The following is a 13,068-nucleotide window of genomic DNA, read 5'->3' as shown; positions in this document are numbered from 1 at the left end:
ACAGAAATGTCAGCTAGTCAATTTTTCACATGAAGTATTATTTCACAATCATAAAGTTCTGCAACAGATGCTTTCATTATTATATTAATCTCTAAATCTGCCGTGTCATCTTCTGCAGAAGGGCCTCACATGTGCAATTGCATCTTTACACTTTGCTATCAAAGCCTGAACTGATAGCTAATCAAATATGACTACTGACCCATGTAATCAGCCACATTCTCAGATGTCAAAAAGCAGCTTCAATTCATGAAATCATGTAGACAGCACGTCACTGATCAAATATCGTACAGGGAACCTATTGCACTTTCCGGCCTTGATTGAAACGTTATAAACTTTCAGCGTGTAACATAAAGGAATCTAACATGCTCTGCCTGTGTTGCCTGTTTTCTCTGTCGCTTGAATTTTAGATCAGGTATCAAAAGGCTGTGGATGCTGGGACAATTGGAGCCTTCAAGACTGAGATTGATAGATTGTTGTTAGGTATGGGTATCAAGGGATAGGGAGCTAAGGCGGGTGAATGGAGTTGAGGTACAGATCAGCCATGATCGAACTGAATGGCGGAGCAGGCTCAAGGGGCTGAATGGCCTACTCATGTACCTATGGTCCTATTCTCTGGTGCTACTAGAGAGGGGTGAAGCTAAGATCTTGGGGTAGAGTTTTCACTTTGGGCACAATTGGGGACAAATGTAATGTCTTCAATGAAGAGTCGATGAACGTAAAATTTTCACTGCTAGGGGAGAGAAACGCCGGCAACTGCGGTGGGATGCCCAGTGCAGCATCCAAAGAGGAGGGGACCAAATAAAGGGGACAGAAGATCCCTGAAGATCAGCATTCAATTTTTCATTTAGGCCTCGGACTGGGCTAAGGGCCTCCTCCAGAGAATGGGTGGGGCCTGAAGATAGGGACAGGGACCACTCCCTCCAAAAGGGGCCCAGTGGGGCTTTAAACGCTGTCCTAGAGACTACTGGTACCTCTCTACCGATGGTCCCTGGGGTTTGTGGGATCAGCGGCAGAAGGTAAGGATGGCGCCAGTGATGGGCTAACTCTTGGTGGCGGGGAGCTAGCCTTGCATTTCTATTGACCCCAGGCCCAGGAAAATGGATCAGGGTCACGTGTGGTCAGGGCGGAAGAGCCATTCCGACTCTCCCAGGATGGGTTGAAAAAAATATTGTAAAAAATATATATATCATGGAGAAGTAGAATGTCAGATTTCCTTCATGATGAGTTCCTGATCTTGGCTGGGGAATCAGAGCGGATGCAGAATGAATGATGGATAAAGCACCTCTGCTCTGGGAGAATGAGCTCACATTTTCTCAACTCTTCCGTGAACAGCTACAGAGCATCATTGATAAGAGGAGGGGGAGAACGAAATAGGCTGGGTGAATTAATCAATTCATAAGCTTTCTAAATGCCTTTTACTGTCATTGTGTATATATGTTTGTCACTCTCTCACACAGTTTATATGGATCTCTTTGTCTACCACTCCCTTTATCCTATGTGTACCTTTTTCTCTCTGAGCGACTTTCTCTCACTCTCTTTCTTCAGTCACCCCCCCCACCCCCATCCCAAAAAAAGCAGAATCTAGACCGGACTTATGTAAAAATACTTGGCTACCAGACTCTCCCCCGCGCCCCCCCAAGCAAACTTCCCATTCATTGTCCCCTTTGTATTTTATCACTCATATTGAATTTTGACAGTAACATTTCCAATAAATCACACACTCCTGTTCAGCATAACCTCCATTCTCTACTGTAATCGAGCAGGCTCCCTCCCCTGGTGAATAATGTTAATTGGAGGATAATTGACAGTCTCCTAATTGTGGTTCCACATGTATAGTGCAGCAATATGCCAGCGACAGGAATGAAGACAAGTTCAATGCAATAAGCAAACAAAAATGAGTGTGTTTGTCCCATTTACAGCTGTGAAATGGGAAAACTGGATGGAACATTGGGTGAAGATCAGTAACACTTGGGGCTAGATTTTTGGGGAGCCGTCAGGCGGGGTTTCAGGCGTGTGGGGGGGTGGAAATCCCGAATTTGGGGGTCCCGACACCATCCCGCCCAAAACCCCGCCCCACGTAAGTATCAGGGGCGGCGGATACCCGCCCTGCACTGGGATCCGCCGAAACCAGGCGGGAAGGAATTAGTGCCAATTAACTGCCTGTTAACAGGTAGTTAACAGGCAGTTTTTAGCCCAATCCCTATTTTGAGGGGTGTCGTGTGGGTTTCCCGACGGCTCCAAACTACGCCAGGTTAGAGCAGGCGTGCCGTCGGGTTGAAGGAGTTGGAGGGGTCGCGTTGTCGGCGCTCAGGTGAGTGATGGGTGCATGAGTGCAAAGGTAAGTGTGTTTGGTGTGTCTAAAGTGTGTAAAGAACTTTTACTTACCTTAACAGCCTTTCTTCCTGTAGCCGTCGGGAGTGCATCACTTAGTCGGAACTGAAAGCTGAACGGCTGCGATCTGTCAAAAGTGACAGCCTTCAGCTTTGAGTGCCGGTGAGAGTTCTAACTGAGTCTGTGCAGAATGACTCAGCTTAGAACTCAGAGTGTCAGTGTTTCACAGCTTCAAACAGCTGTGAAACACTGATATTTCATCTGTCAAGAACTCTTGACAGATGAAATTTCAGTCTGTGACGTCACCTGTTGCCGGGTGGCCCTTAATTGGCCTGCTGAGCCCACTGGGCGGGCTCAACAAGGTCAATCAAGGGAAAATCGTGCGGATTGGCCAGACGTCGAAGTAGGCGGGTCAAAAACCCAAAAGGGGAAGTCCCACCTTCTTCCCGACAGGTTCGGCAAAATCTACCCCTTGATATCTGTCCACTTTACGCATCGCATACAGGAAGGATCAAGGAAAACAGACATAGAAAGTGGCCACCTAAAACAGATGGGAGTGTCATGAAAGTATTTAAATGAGGCGGTGACTGCAATTTCTAAATGTCCATGCATGCACAATGTTTCTGGCCATTGAGGGTTGCTGGGGAATCAGCTGTGAGCAATGGTTGATTCATTCTGCAGTTTTAAAGACAATTCTAGACCTTTATTCTTTTTTTCCCTGTCATTTAGGTTCAGATGAAGCTTTGCACCAATTACTCTGTTGCTTTCTTGCCCACGTTGCATTACTGCCACCAATGGGTTTTGCAGTGGGAATCCCCTCTATGTGTCTGCATTTTTTTGCAAGAGCAGGAGGCGCAACCGAGGATTCTACGCTGGTCAGGCCACACCAGCGATGTTCTGTGCCCACCTGCCAGCATCTCCTCACCTGCCCCTGCAGTGGTGCGCATACCACTCTTTGATTGAGGATTAGTGCGGGCAGAGGCAATGGAACTGGGACAGCTCAACGAGTGTCACGAATGAGATATGTGAATGTCTGACTCACCGTCAATGTTGCCCGTAATTTCCTTTTGGGTGCATGGCCCCTTTAAGGAGCTGCACGGCCCATTCATAGTTTTGCGCATTTGCGAACTTTAACATTGCAAAAGCCGGTCCCGGGCTATGCGGGACTGATGCAGACCATTGCTTACCATAATGCTTCTTTGGAAGCTCAGCAATTACAGTGTGCCGTATTTTCAGTGGTAACTCAGTAAAGAAGTCATGCTATGGTGATCGACGGGCAGCATAGCTTAGTTGGCCGTACCTGCCAACCTGGCACCAAACCTGAGTGCAGATATTGTCACACTTACTTGGCAATAACCATAGGAAACTGTTCTCACACGGGCCAGGTTATTGGAAAGACAGTTGCAGAGTTGTGCCATTTGCTGCTAGGACATCATGTGATGTGGTGCGCCAATTGGACCCAATCTTACATGGCCATCTCATTATTGTAATTATGCATCACTTCAGGTACAGCCAGTGATGGTACCAGCCTCAAACCTACCTACACCTCCTTGCAAGCACGCTGCAATGTTATCTATGGAGATTATGGGGGCGATTTTGCCAGCCCTGGGGTATGAAGGTGGGACTGTCGGGAAAATGGCAGCAACTGGGAGCAGATACCAAACCCGCCCCCAATCCGCATCCGTACCATCTTCCCAGGAGGCGGGTCCCCGACTCGCGCTGGGTCCCGTCTCCTCGGGGCGGGAAGGGGATTACAGCCACTTAACTGCCTGTTAACACGTAGTTAATAGGCAGTTAAGAGGATTATCCTAATTTTTCCAACACAAGTGCGGGCTTACCAACATCGGGAAACTCCGCCAGGGTCAGCAAGGCGAGCAGTGGGTCTGCGGGAGTGAGAGGGTTCGAGAAGTGAGCTGTGGAGGTGCGTGATGGGTGCAAGTGTGGAGAAGTAAGTATGTGAGGTGAGTGAAAAGTCTTAGAAAAAGTTTCCTTACCTTTGTTTCTTCCTGCAGGCTTCAATCGTTGGGGATCCGGAGGCTCCGGCATCTCCATGGCAGAGATGACAGAACGGCTGCTGCATTCTCCGATGCAACAGTCATCTGCTTTCTGCTCAGAAAATAGGTTTGGTGAGTCTGGAGTACAAGAACTCACCAAACAACAGAGAATGTCAGTGTTTGACAGCTTCTCAAAGCTGTCAAATGATGACAATTCATCTGTCAAAAATTTTTGACAGATGAAACGTCATACGCTGCCGTTCTCTGTCACCAGCTTCCCCATAATTGACCTGCTAAGCCCGCTGGGCGGGCTTAATAAGATCAATCAAGGGAAAATAGTGTGGATTGGCTGGACATCAATGGAGGCGGGACTAAAACCCGACAAGCAGCAGTCCCGCCTCCATCACGTCCCCATTGGCAAAATCACCCCCTACGTCATGGAATGACAAGGTGCACCACCTTCCTCGCAACCACCCCATGTAGCGCCACCTCCATCAGACAGGGCGAGTGCTGATCTACACCATCACTTGCCTGAAGACACAGCGTCACCTTGTGTTTTCTTTCATTTCATTTTTGCCTGCCACATCTTCGCACTCTCGCCTTTCAGGCTGTCCGGATCTGTGTCCCATTTATTCTGACGCTTCCCTTTACTGATCTGCGTCCCTTTACATTTCACTTTCACACAAATTTCCACCAGCCTGCTCCCTGTGCATGTCCAAATCTGCACCTGAAGCTGTGTGTAAATATAACAAGCTGACCTTGAAGAATTGCATGCAAACGACACACGTTCACTTCCGCTGAATGCCCACTTCAAATCATTTGGGTGGCCAAATTACAAAATCGACCCTTTTGTGTAGTTTTATTCAACTGGAAAAGAAGACAAAATACAAATAGTAAAATCAAACTGTGCAGTAAGGTGGTGTCAAGGCTTTGTCCTGTAAACATTGTGATGGATAAACAGGATGGCAGATAATAGGGGGACAGAGAGTAGAAGCGCTGCTGAACGTCTAGAAACCATTTCACTGAATAGATTTTGTAGTACGGCACAAAGTTCTGGTTGTTAGATTCTATTTTATTACTTAATGACTAAAATAATACAACTATCAAGTGTTCATAAACTAAAACATATACCCTGCTGTGTGACAAGCTATTCGTTTAATAAAGCTTTGACGTGATTTACAGACGATGTAGCTTATTCCAGCAAAATACGGATAGATAAAAAAGAACACTTTCTGTGGAAGCAGTATATAGTAGTTTAGATACATCTAGCTTCACAGAACTACACGTAAAAACAAATTCACTTTGTAAAGTGCTTTGAGACAGTTAAACATGAAAAGCGGTGTATAAAAGCAACTATTATTCTAATAGGCCTGCCCGTTTGATAAGAAAAAGCAAAATAAATATCATTACTGTCATTATGTCTGAGATTTTGATCTTATGCTTGGTCCAATAAAAGGTAACTCACTGCATTTAGTAATTTATAAAATGTTGTCACTGCGCAAATAACTTTCAAAGGATTGTGACAGAAAGAAAGGCACAATATGCACAGAATTTTTGGATGAAAATACAGTTTTATCCCAGAGTCAGATTTGACTCTCAAGTTCAGGGCCCCTGAAATTCCTGTGATCCTGTTCCACTGCCGGAAGTGCAGTGAGGTGGGACTTCCAGCCGCCCTGAGGTGGGAGCCCTGACCCAGCAAATTGAATCAGGATGTGTAAATATTGCGGATGAGTGGTGGGGCCTTTCGTGACAGCACTGGAACACCCAGATTAGGTGGGGGGAGGAGGGGAAAAGAACAAGGATCTGCTCTCTCTCAGGGGAGCTTTTTTTGAAACCAAAAATAGTTGTCAGTTGTTTTAGTCTGAGTGATGCATGATGATGAGGCGCACATACTCGTCCGTCCATTGCTGGAAATTGGATGGAACACCCTTGTGGTTCGCCTGCCATCTCTGGCAGGGGCAGCCGACATATATAGATATATAGAAGATAGGAGCAGGAGTAGGCCATTCAGCCCCTCGAGCCTGCTCCGCCATTCAATGAGATCATGGCTGATCATCCAAATTCAGTACCCTGTCCCTGCCTTCTCCCCATATCCCTTGATCCCTTTAGCCTTAAGAAATATATCTAACTCCTTGAATATATTTAATGAATTGGCCTCAACTGCCTTTTGTGGTAGAGAATTCCACAGGTTCATTTCTGTAAGGGGTTTTTGCTGGGTCTCTCTCTCTGGTGAGACCTCTCTCTCTTTTGCACAGTAATTTACCGAGTGGTTCGACCCACTCACCCCTTGGGTTCTGTACACTGGACTTTGAGGCAGGAACTACAATGCAGAGAATACTCTGTAGACCAAGTTTAATGAAACGAAGTGAAATTTTATTGCATAAAGGAAAAATTGAATGTAAGCCAATAAGGTACATGGGAGGGAAAAACAAATCATAGTACAGTACTAACCAATATATCCACAGGCATATTATACTTTACAAGGTTCACCACGAAATAGGGAAACACACGGAACATCGAGGGACAACAACTCATTATTAATTATCCCCTAAAATGCCCACCCCCTAAACCTAGCTAGATTAGATTATGAGGGGCCAGAAACATGCTCACCAGCCCAGTTAGAAAATAGAGGTTTTGAAGTCTGCGTTTTGGTCCTCTCAGGCGTCCTGTCTCCACGTGGTCAGCGGAACGCAGCGGGCTGTGACACACTCTTTTCTCCCTCGAGGTAATGGACTCGGACAGGCTGGATGTTAGCAGGCCTGGACGTCGGCGTGGAGAGAGCCCATCTGTTTGACCATGTTCATAAGGTTTCCTCTTGGAGGGTCGTCGTCTTCTCGTCTCGTCAATGGCCCGGGGTTTGTCGATGATCTCCCGATAGCTACCCCGGGTCTGGACGCTGACTCAACCTGAACCACCAATGGCTACTCTGAGTCTTCAAAACGTCTCCGATCCCAATCGTCTACCGAATCGTCTTCTTCTTCCGAGTCTGAACGGCCTCTCTACCAAACCCGAACTCCTAACCGAACTGCACCTTCTTCGGACCCCCGAACGATCTCTCGAAAATGATCTCTACAATGTTCTTCTTGCTCTTCCACACTGCTCTCTCTTCGAACTTCTAATGGCTACCCCAGGTCTCCAGTTATACTTCTCATGTAGGCCCTTATCTCCTGCCATATCAAGGTTAGTCTTTGTTTAATTTTTGGCGGGCTTGTAGCACAGAGGGGTAGTCATTGTGTTTAAAGTACTTTCAGGATGGCCGGTAACTGCCATCTCTGGTCTGGAATGACCTTGTATTGTCTTTAATGGGTCTTGATGTCCCCCTTTGAACTTGAGGCTGTTTCCCTTTGTCTGGGTAAACATTTTGATGGCCTTTATCTACAGGCCGATCTGATTGGATCTGCATCCAATCCATATGAGTGGGGTTCTGTCTGGTTTCGCATTCTCCGAAATTGCATTCCAGAACTTACTGTGGGCTGAATCCACAAAAGCTGTCTGTGGACTGCAGGAACCATTTTAAAATGTCCCAAAAAGCTGGTCACGGGGTCTGGTGGCCATTTTGTGTGCCCCTTTTTCTGGGCTTCTTTTAAAACAGTCTTTAAAATTAAGGCCTTTTCTGCCAATAGACCCTTATAGGAAAATGTTCAACTTTGCGAATCCTACACCACTCTCTGGGTGAAGAAATTCCTCCTCATCTCTGTCCTAAATGGCTTACTGATGTGCCTCAATAAGTTCCGAGACTCGATGTTAGCGAAACAAAACAAGGCTTTTATTAACTTAGAAAGTAACACGTAAAAGAGAGAGATGTCTTCCTTCTGGAGGCTGAGGCCAGACTGAGCCAGCTTACAAAAGGGGCCAGGTATGGGCGGAGCCCTACACACAGCACATTCCAGCACATTCCAATACATAATACAATGAGGACTGGGGGAAGGGAAATGGCACTGAAACCGACCACAGTCACAGGCAGTGATGAATGGAATATATTTCATCACATTCACCCCTTCTATAGATTTAGTCTGTTCGGGGGTTTGATAGTCCTCTGCGGCCGACGTGGTGCCACGGGTGTCGGCTGGGTGTCCCTGGTAGCCTCCTGGGTCTCTCCGGGGGTGCCGCCAGGGTTGTTGAAGGGGTAGTTGGTGGGGGTGCCGTTGGTCGATGTTCTTCCGGGGGTGATGAAAGAGTAGTGGGTGGGTAAGGGTTGCTGTGATCGTTGAAAAGAGTAGTGGGTGGGTAAGAATTGCTGTGATCGTTGTCGCTGCTATTGCCATGGTTGTTGTCGATGCCGGCTGGGGCGACGTCTTTTATGAACACGGTGTCCTCCCTTCCGTCGGCGTGCCGGACATATGCGTATTGGGGGTTGGCGTGGAGTAGGTGTACTGGCTCCACGAGAGGGTCCGTCTTGTGGCCCCTCACATGCCTTCGCACGAGTACCGGACCTGGGGTGGAGAGCCATGACGGCATGGATAAACCTGAGGTGGATTTCCGGGGAAAGACAAACATACGTTCATGAGGCGTGGCATTAGTGGCCGTACACAATAGCGACCGTATCGAATGGAGCACATCCGAGAGGACTTCCTGCCAGTGGGAGATAGGGAGGCCCTTGGTCCTTAGAGCTAGAGTGACTGCTTTCCACACTGTCCCGTTCTCTCGCTCCACCTGGCCGTTACCCCGGGGGTTGTAGCTGGTGGTACGGCTCGTGGCGATCCCCTTGGACAGCATGTACTGGCGTAGCTCTTCACTCATGAAGGACGCCCCCCTATCCGTATGGATGTAGCTCGGCATACCGAACAGGCAGAACAGGCTGTTGAGGCATTTAATGACCGTGGCGCTGGTCATGTCTGGGCAGGGGGAGGCGAATGGGAACCGGGAGTATTCGTCCACAATGTTCAGGAAGTAAACATTGCGGTCGACGGACGGGAGGGGGCCCTTGAAATCTAAGCTGAGCCGCTCAAAGGGCCGTGTAGCTTTGATTAAGTGGGCTCTATCTGGGCGGTAGAACCGAGGCTTGCACTCAGCGCAAGTGCGGCAGTTCCTGGTCAGAGACCGAACTTCCTCAATCGAGTAGGGTAAGTTACGGGACTTTATGAAGTGGAACAGCCACGTGACCCCTGGGTGGCAGAGGTCGTTGTGGAGGGTCTGTAGCCGACCCCCGGTGGCGCTGGCACACATCCCTCGTGAGAGGGCGTCAGGGGATTCGTTAAGGGCCCCTGGCCGGTAAATGGTGTCGTACTCGAAGGTGGAGAGCTCGATCCGCCACCTAAGAATCTTATCATTTTTAATCTTCCCCCTCTGTTTATTGTTGCACATAAACGCTACCGACCGCTGGTCGGTAAGTAGGGTGAAGCGTTTGCCGGCTAGGTAGTGGCGCCAGTGGCGCACTGCCTCCACGATGGCTTGGGCCTCCTTTTCCACGGAGGAGTGTCTGATCTCGGGGCCTTGGAGGGTCCTCGAGAAGAAAGCTACGGGCCGCCCCGCCTGGTTGAGGGTGGCCGCCAAGACGAAGTCAGACGCATCACTTTCCACTTGAAATGGAGTGTTCTCGTCCACTGCCTGTAGCGTGGCCCGCTCAATATCCTGCTTAATGCTTTTGAAGGCGGTGTGGGCCTCAGCAGAGAGCGGAAAAGAGGATGCTTTCAAGAGGGGGCGGGCTTTGTCGGAGTAGTTGGGGACCCATTGGGAATAATAAGAAAATAACCCCAGGCACCTTTTCAGGGCTTTGGGAGTGTTGGGCAGGGGCAGCTCCCGTAGGGGGCGCAATCGGTCGGGGTCTGGTCCGATTTCCCCATTCTCCACCACGCTGCCTAGTATGCAGAGGCGCGTGGTGTTGAAAACGCACTTGTCCTCGTTGTAGGTGAGGTTGAGTTTTTGTGCGGTTTCCAGGAACCTCTCGAGGTTCGAGTCGTGATCCTGCTGATTGTGACCGCAGATGGTGACGTTGTCGAGGTAGGGGAAGGTTGCCTGCAAGTGGTGGTCATCGACCATGCGGTCCATCTCCCTCTGAAAGACCGAGACCCCATTCGTCACCCCAAAGGGGACTCTGAGGAATTGGTAGAGGCGTCCGTTCGCCTCGAAGGCGGTGTACGGGCGGTCCTCTGGTCTGATAGGGAGCTGGTGGTACGCTGACTTGAGGTCGATGGTGGAGAACACCCGGTATTGGGCGATTTGGTTCACCATTTCTGATATGCGGGGTAGCGGGTAGGCGTCTAGTTGGGTGTACCTGTTGATCGTTTGACTATAGTCGATCACCATCCGTTTCTTCTCGCTACCCCTTACCACTACCACTTGGGCGCGCCATGAGCTGTTGCTGCGTTCAATAACGCGCTCTTTCAGGAGCCTGTCTACCTCGGTCGCGATAAACCGCCTGTCCTCCCAGCTGTACCTCCTGCTTTTGGTCGCTATTGGCCGGCAGTTAGGGGTAAGGTTCGCGAATAGCGAAGGTGGCTTTACCTTCAGGGTAGCCAGACCGCACACTGTGAGGGGCGGCTGGGACCCACCGTACTTGAGCGTGATGCTTTGGTGGTTGCACTGGAAATCCAGGCCCAAGATCACGCTCGCACATAGGTTCTTCATGATTAACACTTTAAAATTATCGTATACAGTTCCGTTAACGCCCAATTGTACCATGCAGTAACCCAGAATGGTCGATGTCTGGGTTTTATCAGCCATAGAGATGGTACCCTGAGTAGGGACCACCTTTAGGGAGAGTTGCTGTGCCAGTTCAGGGTGGATAAAACTCTCCGTGCTTCCACTGTCAATTAAGCATTTAACCCGGCACCCGTTTACCTCGATGTCCACCATTGATTTGGATAGCGGGTGCGGCCTGGTCTGGTCCACTGTGACCGATGCCACTGTAGGGCCCTGATCGATACAAGATGGCGTCCACGCTGTCTGCTCATAAGATGGCGGACCCCACGAGGTCGGGCAAGATGGCGTCCAAGATGGCCGCTCCCACGGCGCACACGCGGCGGTTGCGGGTTTTCCGGCGGTTGGTTTTCCGGCGGGGTTCCCTCTGCAGACCTTCCCGAAGTGCCCCTTCTTACTGCACTTAAAGCAGGTGGTGCCTTTCGCCGGGCACAGGTTTCTGGTGTGCTTTGGCTGCCCGCAGAAGTAGCAGTTGGGTCCCTGACGCGTCGCAGCTGTCGTAGGGCTTCTGGGGGGAGAGCTGGGCCCCGCCGGTGTCGGGCTGCCGGGCGGGGAAGATGCCTTCCAAGATGGCGGCGCCCTCGGTGCGCACGTGGCGGCGTGGACGGCGCGGGCTGAAGAGTAGGCGTCCGAGTTTCTCTGGGCCACATCCAGGGACCGCGAGGTGTCCGCAGCCTGTTTCAGGTCCAACCCCGTTTTTTCCAGCAGTCTTTGCCGGATGTAAGTGGAGCTGAGGCCTGTGATAAAGGCATCGCGAACAAGCTCGTCGGTGTACACTGCGGCTTTTACATCTCGGCACTTACAGTCTTTGCCAAGCATTTGCAGGATGCTTAGGAACTCCTCCACCGATTCCCCAGGTCGCTGTGCGCGAGTAGCGAGTAGATGCCTAGCATACACCTCATTCGTAGGCTGCTGGTAATGCGCCTTTAAGATGTCGCAGGCGGCCAGGTACGTATCGGCGTCTTGGATGAGGGGGTAAACCCGGTGGCTTACCCAATTCCGCAGAATTCCGAGTCTCATCCGCGCAGCGTCCGTAGCGTCTTTGACGGCTGCGGAATTGTCCAGGAAGAATTCCATACACTCAAACCAGTGTCCGAAGCGTGCTGATGCGTCCAGAGCATGTTGATCCAAATCCAAACGTTCGGTTTCAGGAGTTGGTCCATAGTGTTGAAAAATAAGTTAATAAAATTGATGTGCCTCAATAAGTTCCGAGACTCGATGTTAGCGAAACAAAACAAGGCTTTTATTAACTTAGAAAGTAACACGTAAAAGAGAGAGATGTCTTCCTTCTGGAGGCTGAGGCCAGACTGAGCCAGCTTACAAAAGGGGCCAGGTATGGGCGGAGCCCTACACACAGCACATTCCAGCACATTCCAATACATAATACAATGAGGACTGGGGGAAGGGAAATGGCACTGAAACCGACCACAGTCACAGGCAGTGATGAATGGAATATATTTCATCACACTTACCCCTTACCCTTAGACTGTGACCCCTGGTTCTGGACTCCCCGGCCATCAGGAAGATCCCTCCTGCATTTAGTCTGTCTAGTCCTATTAGAATTTTATAAGTTTCAATGAGATCCCCTCTCATTCTTCTAAACTTCAGCGACTATAAGCCCAATCGACCCAGTCTCTCCTCATACGTCATTCCTGCCATCCCAGGTATCAGTCTGGTGAATCTTCGCTGCGCTCCCTCCAGCTCCACACTAAGTCGTTACGGTTCGCAGCTGCCTGCTCTTCCATCATCACCTACCATAATGAGGATCAGATTCTTGAAAGTGGCCCTTTAAACTTTAAATTCCCCACCCAAGCCCTTAGCAACACTGGATATCTGAGGCACTCTGGCCTCCGTCCCTCGTGTCCAACATTGTGTCCAATATTGTAACTCACTGGGAAATACATCGTTATTTGGGTGGGAACATTATGTGACCAACATCAATTCCGATGGAGAGTTCCAGAAGTGCTGTCGGGGGTGGGGGCGGGTGGGCATGAGAAGCCAGTGGAACAGCTTTCCAACCGGGGCATTGGTGGGGTGGGGGAGGGGGTTAAGGAGTTGGGGTGGATGGGTAGACAAGGAGTATTTTAAAGTGAAGATACTCAAA

Source organism: Somniosus microcephalus, chromosome 13, assembly GCF_052327205.1.
Source record: "Somniosus microcephalus isolate GS21.2 chromosome 13, FLI_Smic_1.0, whole genome shotgun sequence".
In the NCBI taxonomy this organism is placed as follows: Eukaryota; Metazoa; Chordata; class Chondrichthyes; order Squaliformes; family Somniosidae; genus Somniosus; species Somniosus microcephalus.
This window is presented reverse-complemented; position numbering follows the sequence as displayed.